This window comes from Triturus cristatus, chromosome 8 (genome assembly GCF_964204655.1).
Source record: "Triturus cristatus chromosome 8, aTriCri1.1, whole genome shotgun sequence".
Lineage (NCBI taxonomy): Eukaryota > Metazoa > Chordata > Amphibia > Caudata > Salamandridae > Triturus > Triturus cristatus.
Genome location: NC_140591.1, coordinates 157,989,168 through 158,003,759, shown reverse-complemented (window position 1 = coordinate 158,003,759; position 14,592 = coordinate 157,989,168). Strand labels below are relative to the sequence as shown.

The window sequence follows — 14,592 nt, the reverse complement described above, 5'->3', positions numbered from 1 at the left end:
CCCTGAGTGGGAATGGGTGCATAGTGAAACCACTGCAAACCCAGTGTTTGAGAGCAAGAATTCAGCACAGCTTGTGCATGGGGCCTGTAGCACCAAGTGGGTTTATACAGTGCTTCGCCAGTCCAGCCCGGACCTTTCTAACCATTTACTCCTCCCAAGCAGCAAAGCAGGATGCTATGGCACACCCAGCCATAAACAAAGCCCCCACCACCACCATCTAACACCTGCATGAGGGGAGAAGACTACGCTCTTACAGTGCAAGCCCTTCCCTTCCCATTCCCCTTCCCCACAGAAGGACAGCCAAAGGCACTGGCATTGCCCAGGGCTGAATGCAAACACCTTCCCCCCAAGAAGGACAGCCTTGGGCCAATAGAAGAGACCCCCCTCAACAAGAGCACAACAATGGGGAAGTGGCCAGCGTTCCCCTGAACTGCGTATCCTATCTATATGCCTTGAGCCATCTCCCCTGCTGATATTTTCTACCCTCTCTGAGCAGGCAGAAAAAATCTGTGGAAGTGTCAAAAATTTGGAAAAATCACATTCCTGGGTCTGTGTAATTATGCCAGTTTCCAGGGCCAAAACTTGTAAATGCTTGTTTTAGTGTGGCATCCCCACACCCTAATCAAGCAAACTTGAAATCAGTTCCAGAGTGGGTGACATTTAGTAGAAAATAGAAGGAGAGCTTAAAGATTCATACTTAATCAATTCAGGGAGGTTCATGCTGCTCCCACAATCAAAGTTCTTAAATCAGAATAGGAGTACCCACGTCCTAATGGGACATTTTAACTCATCCTGTAAACCCTATTGGCTTATTTTTAGGACTCTCACACACTCTCGGGGTATACTTCATCATCGAGTCCCCGCCAAAGATATTTATTTAAAATCATACCTTTTCGGGCTCCTCCTTTAAAGTCCAAGGGAGCTCTTTCGATGAAAATGTTTTTAGGGAGGCGGGATCTAAATGCTTAAATTGCCTCAGGCTGCTCTCAACTACATTTAGCATCCCTTCATTTTCTGGGCCCCTAGACAAGGTAAACAACAAACTTTTGATGCTTCTAGAGTTTCCATTATGTACTCTGCATCAACTCTGGTCCACATGTTTCAGCACTAACGTACCCTGATCAGGTCACTTGGCATTCTTCAGGACCAAACTTTCTAGATGCCTATTTATAGTCACATCGAAGGTCAAAATTGTATTGTTAGTAGGTGTACCTATTTTGGTACATCAGTTTCTTGCAGTTTCTTGCAGTTTCTTGCAGTTTCTACAGTCATTCTTGCATGCCACATACTAACTCAGTCTTCTGAGGCACTTCCTCAATTTGTGTTGCTGTGGGTGAGAGAAAGACAATTTGTCAATTAACGTCATTATGGCAACTTTTTTTAAAATCTAGTATAACACTTTTTGTAAGTGCACTCCACCAAAGTGATTCATTCACTGTAAAGAAAACGCGTTTGTGGACACTCTTTCATGTATCTTAACACACAGTGGTAAAATGCTACAAGGTGAGTGTTTGATCCCTTAAAATAACGTGTTCACGTGTCAATTCTCATTGTCATATACCAGTAGCTCTGGTTAAGGTGGCAACACATGCTGAATTGTGCGTATTCTTTGTCATTCATCTCATTCAAACATAAGGGGATATTCTCAAGAAAGTGTGATAATTATTGAAAAATTAGCTTAACGCAACTCTTCACATCGCAGTCCATGGTGAGAAATTAATGCCGTTTCAACGTTGTAGTCTCAACACGGCGGTACCATGCGATAGTCTCACAATATCGCGTCAAATGATCGCGTTAAAATTAACGCGACGCCGGAAAAATGTGATACACAAACGCGAAAATAGTATCGATGAACAAGAAGGAGGTCAAGAGGCGCTGGCATGATGTGACAAGCCAAACCAAGCAGAAACCCGCTGACAACAGGAAGGCAGCCACAGCGACTGGAGGTGGGAGTCCTGCGCCACAGGATGAGCTGCAGGAAATGGTGGCCACAGTCATCAGTGGGGAGTCGGTGCAAGGAGTTGGGAGTCCGGACACAGCTCTACATGACCTGACACTACATCAACAGGGTGAGTAACGACCAGGGATTGGGGGGACGGGGGGAAATGGGCACAATGGCACACATGCATAATCATGTGGAGCACACTGCACACCCACAATGACCCTGGATCATGTCCTTGATCCCCGTGGCACAATGCAGCACACATACAAACACCAAGTAGGCCCCCATTCAACATGTGCCCAAAGGGGCCCCATCCCACACATCACCAATCTCACAACCAACACATGCACACGTGCGAAACCCAGCAAAGATGCGTATTTGTGAGCCACACTGACAATGCAAGTGACACTACATGACGATCAGCATGACTGTAGTACAATCATCATGACCTGGTGCACGGCACGACACTGAGGTGGCTGAGTGTGGACCACATCTGGAAAGGAGCAGGTCACACTCTGACACATCTACGTGCACAAACAACCACTGACGTCAGCAATACATCTGCAGATAAACAATGCACAAGAGTACAAAAACCGTCCAAGAGCATAAATGACCCAAATCGCCAACATCTCAGCACCGTAAAAGCACAAAAGTCAAAGGCACACTGCCTCAAAGGGGTATGGGGCAGCAAAATCACTGCTGCAGGAGCGAATCCCCCACAATGCTGCACACACACAGAGCAATAACAGCACATCCACATTGACGACAATGTGGTACAAAGTGCAACACTTACACTGCAGAACAGAGGACACAACTGGGTCCGCTTACGCATTGAAACTGGCCAATCACACCTGACATAGCAGGAAATTGTGAGATGAAAATGTACGTGTACAACCTCACATCCGTCATGTAGTCCAAATGTCCACTGTCCCGCATCACATAGTCCACTCCTCCCAAACAGTCACAATGTTCATTGGTATGCAGTCTGTTATGTTATAAGGTTTTTATATAGCGCTTATCACCGCCAGTCTCTAAGCGCTCAACAGAAAAACCACAAACATACTGTCACCTCAAGACCCTCTGCCAACTCCAATTAGGCTGGGAGTGTTGCCTTTGTAAATAAGTGTGTCTTGAGTTTTTTCCTGAAGGAGAGTAGCTGTGAATCTTCCTTCAGACTGGCCGGAAGCTCATTTCAGAGTTGTGGAATAATCACTGAGAGGGCACAGCCTCCTTTAGTTTTTAGATTAAATCTGGGTTGAAACAGATTGGAGGCATAGCCAGAGCGTAAGGTTCTGCCGGGAACATACTTCCTCAGGCGCTGCTTAATGTACTCTGGGGCTTTGCCAAAGTCTGTATGTAAACGTGAACAATGTGTCAACATACATGTCAATACAATGTCAAAATGCATCCCCCCTTCACATTGCAGAGGGACAAACAACACCTCCATCAGAGCAGACCAGACAACTCATCTGTGATGCTGAAGAGGACCTCCACACCTTCGACACCAACGCCCTACAACAGTTCATGGACATCTTAGGCAATCCACCTCCAGTAGCAGGGCAGCCCAGCTGCATCGAGGAGACCCCACCACCTGCACAGACTACACAGCAGGAAGCACCGACCACCACGGCTGGCTCCCAGCACCTCACCGAAGCACACATCGCATTCCAAGGCCAGGTGTCAGACTGCCAGAAGGAGGTGGCTGAACAGGTGCGGATGGGGTTCGACCTCATGGAACCCGAACTAGATCACATACGTGGGTGTCTCAGTCCCATCAGGGACCACTTACACTCCCTAACGGAGACCCACACTGCGACAGAGACACATGCATTTGCACTTTTCCAGTACTGAATCACGCCCAGAGCCCCAGGATAATCATTCACACCCCCACGCTGTACTTGTGTCCACCGGCCCAGTCTACTCCTAAGTACGACAAAGCTACATGTCCAAGGTCTTACCTGCTGCCTGCGGTGACATGTTTGTGTCCGCTGTACACAGCACAATGTAATGTTGTAGTGCCAGGGGCCCTCATGCATACATTATGACCACACGGACACACTCAGATAGTTTGTGGTACTGGCTACTAGCACGTGCGCCCGGCACCTTTATTGCCAGGGTAACATGTACAGTGACGACTGCGCTGGATGTGTGGGGGGTGAGTGTAAGCCAGCCCTCATGGAGTGTTGGTGCTGGAAACAACTTAAACAGTGATCACAATCAAAGCAGACACAGAAAACACTAGCATAACAGAAACAACTGTGAAGCATCATGGTGGTAGCCGGAGCAAGTGCAGAGGTCACCCAATATGCAAGGGTCAGTGAGTGGCAGTGCACTGAGGTTGGGGCACCAGAGCTGAGCGTGCTCATGTGAACAAATTGTCTAGCATTGTGTCCTTTTAGGGATATTCCTGCTGCAGCTGCAGTGGGGTGCGTTACACCTGCATAATTTTCCTCATCATCCTCCCAGGTCTTCCACACTGCCTGAGGTGACATTGCTGCGTGAGTTGTCCACAGCACAAAACTCAATCAGAAATAGTCCATGAGTTGTGGTGCACTGAGCTAGTGGCACCTGAAGAGCTGAGCAGGGTATCAACCTGATGATGGCACCCACGACAGGTGTGAGCAACTCTGATCGTTTGGCAGTAAGACACTTCCGACTCTGGCACCTGTTGTTTGGAGTTGGTCCTGGCGGTGGTGGCGTGCGCATCATGCGGTAATGCGACGTCCGGGCTGGTCAGGAATAGATTTGATGTGTGAGCCCAGGTGGACCACAGTTGAGGCCGGCAGCGCAGGGCCACAGACACATGGCATTGATGACTCCCAGTCCATCGACCCAGAGGTCATGAAATATTCTATCAGACAGGGTCCATGACTTGAGCTGCACAGAGTTAGTGGCCCAGGATGCACTGCGGCCGGCACAGGCACACCGCCACGGGACGGTGACTTGCGGTGCACTGAGGTAGGGCCACGCGAGCTGAGCGGGACCTCGTCGATGTCGAAGGTGAATGTAGCGGAGGGTTGCAGGGTACAGTGGAAGGTGTCCTCCAGGGCATGATGCAGAAGGCAGAAGCTAGCCGGAAGGGGCAAATGGAGGAGGGGAATGCTAAAGCCTCGTTTTTGCCACCAAGTCAGTATCACCGACATGATGATGAAGACAACCCCCAGTCCATAAACTCAGTCGCCACCAAAGTTCAACCAGAAAGCGTCCATGAATGTCGAGGAACAGACTTAGTGGCACTGGAGTTGAAAGGGGATGCAGTCTGCGATGAGGCCTGTACTGATATAAACTCTGCCATAAATAAATCAAGACTGAGTTCCAAATGTGTGACCTACTCGAGGCAGCGGTCAGCAGGGGCCCACAGCCATGTGTCGTTGGCTCGCGATGCAGAGTTAGTGACACCAGAGCAATTGTTGGCAGTATTAGAGCACCTGCGTAACGATGATCCTTTTTTCCTCCAGAATCAAACGCGTCTTCCTTTTACACCTCTCCTTGCGTGCAATGAAATGAACTCTGCCATTGAGAAATCAATACTCAGTTGCAAATGTGTGACCTACTTGACCGTGGTGTAGGCCGGAGGCAGCGGTGGAGTACGTCAACGAGAAAGGAGTACTGCGGGCCGGTGTCGCGTAGGCCGTGATGGTCGGAGGAGGCTGCCAGGCTTGCGTGCCTCGGGCTTGGAGCTTGCACCAGCACGTCTTGGGCCCTCTTGGAGACATGCCGGTTTAGACAGGTGAGCAGTGAGGCCTGGGTGCGCAGGAGCGACCAAGACGGGTTCGGGGACCAGAGGCCCGGGGTGCAGCAGGTGCACAGGATCGCAGGCACCGCCGCCCACGGTGTCAGCCTTGTGGCAGGGTGAGAGGCGCCGCCCTGGCAGATATGTTGGGCATTCCGGAAGAGAACCACACCCAGAGCTACATGCTTTTTATTCACACCCCTACGCTAGCCTGGCGTACGCTGGGCCAGCCCACTCCGCTCCCGCTTTCAGGGGGGGACGTAACAAGCGACATTTCCGTGATCTTCCCCACTTGCTGGGGTGACATGGTTGCACCCACTGTCCACTAGACTCCAAACAGCAGCAGTGTATGTCGACATGGATATGTCTGTGGTCTGCATACTGCAGTCTGTCCAGCACATCCACGCCACACTTATCATTGTGTACATTCTCATTCATGGGTCACTTGCCTCCTTTGCACATGTCTGGTTCCCACCTCCCCCCACATTCTGCTATTGTGTGGCTGAGGTGCCATGCCGTTGATGGCTTATGTACATGGCTAGCCCAGGTTACCAGAGTAAGTTGTGTTGTTGTGTCTGGTGGGTGGGCATGTTGTTTGGCATGTTGTGTGTGAGTTTGTAACGTGTGCATTCCCAGAGTTGTGAGTTGCATGATTGTGGTTTTTGGGTGTGTGGTGTGTTCATTTGGTACTTACCAACGAGCAGAGCATTTCCGTGGGTGCCAGCCTCAAAACGCTGGTTGATGATGGACTGTCGGAAGAAGTAGGAATCATGCACACTGCCTGGGTAGTTGGCGACGACATTGGTGAAGAGTCCCTAGTGGTCCACTATTGCCTGCACATTGACTGAATGCGTGTGCTTTCTGTTGCGGTAATTGTGTACAGTCTCAGCAGGGTGCACAAGTAGGACATGTGTGCAGTCACTTGCCCCAACACGTGCGGGAAGCCAGCTATGGCGTAGATACCTTGCTTGGTCTCCAGCTGTTCAGTTCAGTGTGAGGGCAATGAAGGTGCAGGGGTATCAAGCTGATGATGGCATCCAAGACAGTTGTGATGAACTTTGATAGGGCCGGCTGTGAGGCTCCTCCGACTCTGGCAGTTGTTGGTTGGAACGTACCTGAGGCCAACAGATGCAGCACAGACAGAGGCTTTGTCTGTGGAGGGATGTTGGTTGTCCGCTATGTGGGTACCGTCAGCCTGTCGGCAATGATGTTCAGGATGCGTAGGATGGTTGTTCCTTTGTGCCTGTTGTGGGCGATGACATCATCTTGTTTTGGGTCTGTGAGGCTGGTGCGTTTTCTGAAGGTCCGCTTTCTTGGTCTGCGCTGCCTCTGTGGTAGTCCGGGGGAGGAGATGGGGGGGCCGTGAGGGGGGTGGTGGGGGTCCTGGGTGTGGTGGCGGTGTGTGTTGTGGGCCTCTTGGGGCTCCGGGCTGCATGATCAGTGACTCCATGGCATCTGTTGTTCTTCTGGTGTGGCTCTGGGCTGGGCTCCCTTTTCTGGTGCAGGTTGTCGTCCGACTTCACACCAGGTCAGAGCAGGTGTTAATTTAGTCGGCGGTTCCATCTGCCGAATTTGGATGCGATCGCCCATGAGGCGGTCGGAAACATACATTTTGCTGACCTGAGAGGGACAGCGAAATCCCTACAGCGGTGCCTGAGAAGGCACCGCCCCATTGTAGGGGATTACTTTCCGACCACTGCCCGGACGGACTTCCTTAGCCCATTGGAAAAGTAGCGGTCGGTTCCTTTGCCTTCTGCCTCCGACTACAGCATCATAATGCAGCCTTTAGACTGCATAGCTAGATGTCGGTCTGACCGAAAACAACAGGCTGCCGGTTGCAGTCCGACTGACATCGTAATTAGAGCCTTTATTCGTTCAGATCCTTTGTTTCTGGACTATGTCCCGGGAAGGGGGTATTTTGTGCCTTAAAGGCGACCTCACATATCCGGCATATCGAAAACTATAACTATACATTCTTTTATCACCACGTGCGGAATACAGGTGTTTGTCCTTTAGTGTACAAGGTGTCATGTATATTGAATGTGCATTTAAAGCATACCCTATTTAGACATTGTCAATTTACAAAATAGGGAAAAAACACAGAAAAAGAAATACATTGTTGACAGTGTTCGTATCTGTTACTTTTTTAATAGATTTTATCGGAATTTACCAGAAAAAATCTGTCACTATTCAGCATTCAAAATAACTAACAATATGCTAATAATAGAAGCCTAGCATCATTAGAATGCATTACGCCTCTACAAAAGCGGAATGCCAATGAAACACAGATTAAAAAACATACGTTAACATGCAGAAAGAGGATTAAATATAAAGTTCACAAAAAATCACCATAGATAATCATACCAACAACATATTAGTTCTAGAGTTCTATTTGACTGTAAATGTCTGGGACTTAATGGTCCTCATATAAAGACGTTCGTAATATTTGAGTATAAGTAGAATGATGAGAGGGCTGCAGAATTAATGTATGTTCTGGTCCTATATCATCCTTTCAATAAAGGAGTATGAAGCACTGATGTAAAGGACGATGAATTCAATGAGCTTTATCACATAAAGTAAGTTCTGAAAGTGCTAATTTCGAGACACAGTTTCTGTCCATAGGTGATCGAGGACTCACATGGAACTCAGATAGTTTTAGATAAGAATACCCACAGCTACAATCATGATCAATTCTCTGTTTGGATGCAGCAAGAGGTTCCACGCATATACAGATATTAATTCTTTTTCAATTCCCTGAGGGTTAAATCAACAATATCACAATGTCTCTTTTTTTCAGTACCCTCTTGACAAGTATACTTTTCATAGAAGGCAGAAGAAAAAGCAGTAATACCTGGAACTGTTATTTGCACATCCTCTAGCCAGGCATGGTCAGAGGCTAAAGAATAAATGGGCGGAACCACTCGTGGGCTTCCGGCCCACACCTAATGACAAGTGTGTATCATTTACTGACCCATTGTAAGCCTGGCCTACCAGTGCGGGTCCCATTATTGCATGCAGCGGCCGCACTACACTGGCGACGAGGGTCCCCCGCGCCTGCCCTAACTCCATGATTCACGCTCTGAGCTGCTGGAGGTGAACCCCTGCTGTTTTCCTGGCTGTCAGCACTGCAGTGTGCAGCACGGTCTGCCCTTTCCTATGCAAGGCCGCTGCGTGCACCTGCCCGCGTCAATTCCCATCTTGGGGCGACACCTGACATCATCTCAATGCCTCCTCATCTGCCCCTGGAGGACACTACTAATGTTGCTGCTGGTGTGCGGATCCTTTATCATTATTATTATTAGTTTTAGGTTTCATAAGGCGCACAGCTACCCAAAGGTTTCCCGGTGCCGCCTTACAGTTTGCCAAAAAGAGGAAGGGGAAGCCTATTGATCAAAAAGCCAGGTTTTCAGAGATCTACGGAAAAGGGTATAGCAGGTCTCAGTCCTAAGTGCAAGAAGAAGGGAATTCCACAGAGTGGGTCGCAAGCAGGAAAAAGAGCGACCACCCATCTGGGACAATCTGTGCCTAGGGACCATAAAATTAGCTTGATTAGGTGAGCAAAGGGGGCGGAAAGGAACATATGGTTGAGCAAAGGCGCTCAAGTATTACGGGGCCTTACCAGTTTTGATCTTAAACATGATAGTTAGAGTTTTAAATTTGATGCGTTTTTCCACTTTAAGCCAGTGGAGTGTACGCAAAGAACCAGAGGCAGACGTAGTTCTAGGGATATGGCATAGGAGGCGAGCAGCGGCGGTCTGTACTACCTGTAACTTGCGTATAACATCCTTGATGGATCCCAAAAAGAGGCTGTTAGTCCAGGCGAGAGGTAATCATTGGACTATGCGTAGAATCTGGCAACATCCACAAGATCTTTCTTAGCCACTTAAAGATGCCAAAACAGGTCGCCGCCACCTTTACTGCATGATGTTTCATCGAGAGTTGACCATCGATGATGAAACCCAAATTGCGTGCTTGGTGGGTAGGCTGAGGAAAGGCACCCAGTACAGGGGGCCAGTGCTGAAGGCCCCAAAGGTCTTTATTCTTCCCTAAGATTAGCACCTCAGTCTTCTCCCCATTGAATTTCAGTCAATTAGCCTGCATCCACTGCGCGATATTACGTGCCTCGTTAAGAGAGAAGAAGATTGCGCATCTTCTTTAGAAGACAGGGAGAAGATTATTTGGGTGCCTTCAGCATAGGAAAAAATTGACAGTCCCACCTCCTCGTGATATCAGCCAGAGGCTTACCGTAAATATTAAATAGCAAAGGGCTGAGTATAGAGCCCTGTGGTACCCCATGGGGAGAGGCATGTATTTTGGATACTGCCGTTGGGGAAAAGACCTGAAATGTACGGTCCATTAAGAAGTTAGCCAGCCATTTCAGGGCTAGTCCGGTTACGCCAATAGATTGTAAGGCTTGCAGAAACACGGTGTGAGATACTGTATCAAAAGCGGCGCTCAAAACTAATAATATGAGCGCCACAGTGACGCCGGCGTCCAAGCAGCTCTGCATCATTTCGGTGCCTTGCCTGGCCGCTGACCTGCTCTGCTGAACCACTCCACCTACACACACATACACAGTACTGCAGGCCCCATGTGCCCCACCTTGCTGCACAAGCTTCCCTTGCCCTCTTCTCATGCTACAGCCCTACAGCGGATCTGTGGGTGGCCTGCGATTGCCCTCCAGGAGTGACTACGTACAGGTCTGAAGGATCAGAGGTACTTCCTTGGGGTTTCAAGGCACTGGTGTAAAAAAAGAAAGAAAAAATTAAAATGGGACATCAAAGACAAAGCAGAAAGAAAGAAAAAAACGTAAAAATTTAAAATGGGACATCGAAGAAAAAGCATAAAGAAAAAAAAAGGAAGGAGAAGTTCGACAAGGGAGAGACAAAGGGACATAAGGACACAGCGAGACAGGGGCATTAACATAAGTGACCATTTCAAAGCCCAGCAAAACACGTACTACGCCGAACACTAGCCTCCCTGCCCAGAGCCACATGCACCAGGCCAACTTGCCATGGTAGATGATGTCAATCCTGCGTCCAAGCAGGGGCTGCCACATGGACAATTTTCCCCACAGCACACTCTCATGGGAGTACTGCAACCTTTTCACAAACTTGCTGATCCAACAACTGCCTCACTTCGCTGGAAGACATGGGTTGGGAGGCTAGAGAATTACTTTGTTGCATCCCGCGAGACCGATGGGGCCATTTAATGCTCTCTCTTACTCCACTATGTGGGCAAAGATATTTGCAACCTCTTTGAGCACCTCCTGAACACCGGAGCAGCCAACAACTATGACGTTGCTGTGCGTGTGCTCAACAGGCACTTTGCTCCACAACTAAACCCAAACTTTGAACGTTTAAAACTCTCCCAGCCTCAGCAGAGAGAAGGAGAGGCCATTGATGCCTTTTATGTGCGCCTATGCTTGTTTCACTTGCACAGCAGGCGACCAGCCCAAAGGGATATGGGCACAAATTATTCTAGGATGCAGGAACAAGACTATCAGAGGGCTCACCCTGGTAACCCAACATCAGTCTTGACAACATCCTCATCATGGCCAGATCTCATGATCTCTCTGCTGACCAGGCGCTGAAATGGATGTAGCCATCATGCGACATCCTAAAGAGACTCCCACAGTGAAAGTGGAACACGCAGATGCAATCCACATGAAAGGGGAGGTGAACATGCTCAAGGCTCTAGCCACCCATCAACAACAGCACCGCTGCAAGTACTGTGGTCGTGATGAGCACCCCCTTGATGACTGCCGTGGGCAAGGCCGCACATACTCAATTTGTGGTAAGCTGAACCACTTCACCATTGTGTGCAGAGGGGGGCCCAGAGGGAGAGGTGCAAAGGGCAGGCATACCCCAATCAGGGGTATATATGGCAACCAACACTAAATGATCCTGAACCATAGGGTGCTTCCAAATCGTCACAGCACTACCAACACCACCTTTAGGACTCATCACCCAAAGAAGATGATACAGAAGTCTTCCTCATTTTGTTCACCAACGATCTGAAACGACACCGGCGACCACAGCCCACTTGTGTAGTTCAGATTGCCGGCTCCGATGTCAAGGTCCTTATCGATACTGGCTCCTCAGTGAACGTGATGGGCATCCAACAGTACCGGCACCAGACCGCCTCTGTCCCCAGCTAACACCAAAATATTAACCTACGGAAGCTAGTCTTCACTGCCATTGAAGGGACAGATGGCAGTCTGAATAAAGTCAGAAGATCAAAAAATGACAACCACGTTCCATGTGGTCAATAGAGAAGCGAACATCCTCATCGAAAGCCACACGGCAGAAGACCTGGACCATGTGTCCTTGGCACGGAATGTGACTGCCTGCCATGTCGATGAGCTCCTGAATCAATCCCCTGAGCTCTTCAAGGGACTAGGGTGCCTGAAAGCCCCACGATCAAGCTACATATTGACAAATCTTTCAAGCAGGTAGCTCTTCGCTGTCGGTGTGTGTCTTTTCATCTGTGGCCACTGCTTGAGAAGGAGCTAGACAAATTAGAAAGCCAAGGCATTATCGAAAAAGTATCCAGGCCGACACCATTGGTATCCCTCATGGTCATAGCAGAGAAGTGAAGCAACCGGGCAAAATATGCCTTTGCATCGACATGCGCCTCCCCAATAAGGCCTTCAAGTGGGAAAGGCACATAATGTCTACAATGGACAACATCATTGTGGACCTCAACTGGTTGCGATGGTTTTCCAAGTTGGACCTTAATGGAGGATATCATGAACTGCTCCTCTCCGAAGAAAGCAGATACATCACCACATTTTCGACACACCTCGGGCTGCGCAGATACAGTAGACTGAATTTTGACATCTCCTCTGCAGCCAAGCTCTTCTAGGATGCCATCAGGAAGACATTGTCAGGCCTCCAGGGTGTCATGAATGTGAGTGATTTAATCCTGATTTACTCTACAACTGCGGAGAAACACCACAAACATCTACGAGCCACATTGAAATGCCTGTGGGAACACAGCGTCACCCTCCACACTGAAAAATGCTCTTTTTTCCGCAACTCTATTGAGTTCTTTGGCTACATGTTCAATCAAGCCGGTGTGCAAGTCGATCCCTGGATGTCACAGGCCATACAACAAGCCCCTGCCCCTAGGACGGTCTCAATTTCCTGGGCATAGCCATTTATCAAGGCGGATGTCCCCTGAAGATGGAGCCTCAAAGAAGAAGATACAATACAGAACGTAAAAAAGGCCCTGCCGAGCAAGCCCACCATAGCCTACTTTGACCCCGAGAAGCAGACCAAACTATTGTTCGATGCCAGCCCAGTAGACCCCACTGGCTTTTGCCAGTAAAGCATTGATGCCGATGGAGATCAGATACTCTCAGATAGAGAGAGAGGAACTCAGGGGGCCTGCCCGCAGGTGCTCAATCTACATGAAATCCCAGAAGCCACAACAACAGATTCAGTACTGTCAAAGGTAATGGGTGCCTTAGAGAATGGAGCATTGCACAATATCCTGCGAGATGCTAATAGGTGGCAAGACCTGGAGAAGGAAAAGCTCACAAAGATATGGAGAATTTGTGATGAGCTGAGTGCCACAAAAGACTGCCTCATTCTGAGAGGGCAGTGCCTGGTGATCCTAGAGAGGCTGCAACACCAAGTGACCAAGCTGGCTGATGGTGGGAATCAGGGAATGACAAATATGAAGTGGCCTGGCCTAGAAACGGTTGTCGATGAAATGGTAAGTCAGTGCCCTCGTACCAGCTTACCAGCTCCAAAGAAGCACCTGCACCTATCATAACAAAAGAACATTGCACAGTGCCATGGGTCAAAGTAAGTCTCGACCTCTGATGTTTTCCCTACGGGAGATTAACTGTTGTCCTAGTCGATGGCTACTCAAAGTATCCATTCGTTGATGTAGTCAACTCAAAGGCATTTGCCAACGTAGCCCCCGCATTCAAAAGAGCCTTTGCACTATTCGTCCTGCCAGTGGAACTAAAAACAGACAATGGACTGCATTCCCAAGGATCTAATTTCAGAGACCTGCTTGAAAACCTAAGGATACGGCACCGAGGCATCACGCCCCAATGGCCGCAAGCGAATGGGAAAGCGGAGCGGTTTATGTGGACACTGAATAAGGCCCTCAGAATCACTGTGGTAGAGGGGACCAACCCTTAAATCAGTCTTCAAAGGTTTTTGGGTGAGTACCGAGGAACGCCGCACTGTACCACTCGGAGTTCTCCCTGGTCTCCAATGCTCCACGGCCACTGACGGGACATGATCCCAGTCCATCCAGAGTGGACTCTGCCACAGTATGATCCTGGGAGTACCCAGGCTTGACGCATCCAAACCAATGAGTGCGCAAGCATAAAATGGCATGCCACGACCCGGGTGATCTCACCGGGTGACAAAGTGTTGCTCATGGACTGCTGCCCGGCATGGAAATTCCGAACACTTATCGAACCAGGAATGTAGACTGTCACTCGTGTGAATGGAACTATGATCACCGTGCAAAAAGGGAGAGAGCTAGTCAAAGGAACCTATCATGGTTCTACAAAGTAGACTTTCATAGTTCACCAGAACCAGACGCAGAGGAGGACGATGCAATGTGGGAAAACTCACAAGGCCTTGAAAACCAAAATGAGGCCAACACCAGTAGCCGATCCTCCAGCCTGAGCAGTGCTGGGACAGGTCTGGATACCTATTCCTGCAGCAGCCAGAACCCTAAGGAGACTTAAAGACGTTCCAATCACCAACAATATCACCTCATACCTAACCCACCGCCGATCCAGAGGCTCAGGGACTTTGCATTCCGAATGCGACAACAGAGATCATTGCCAAGTTGGGAATGGATTTAATGTCCCTCCCCCCTGGTCGCCTGGCTGCCCCGGAACTGTTCTTTTCAAATCCTCTGGCCAGGCGTGGCCATAGGCTAT

General features: G+C 49.1%; 1 protein-coding gene across 1 annotated transcript in view; it reads left to right on the top strand.

Annotated features, from left to right (window-relative positions):
• The window catches only part of UMODL1 (uromodulin like 1), a 633,174-nt gene that overhangs the window by 522,608 nt on the left and 95,974 nt on the right, over positions 1-14,592 (top strand). The gene's annotated exons all lie outside the window — the stretch shown is intronic.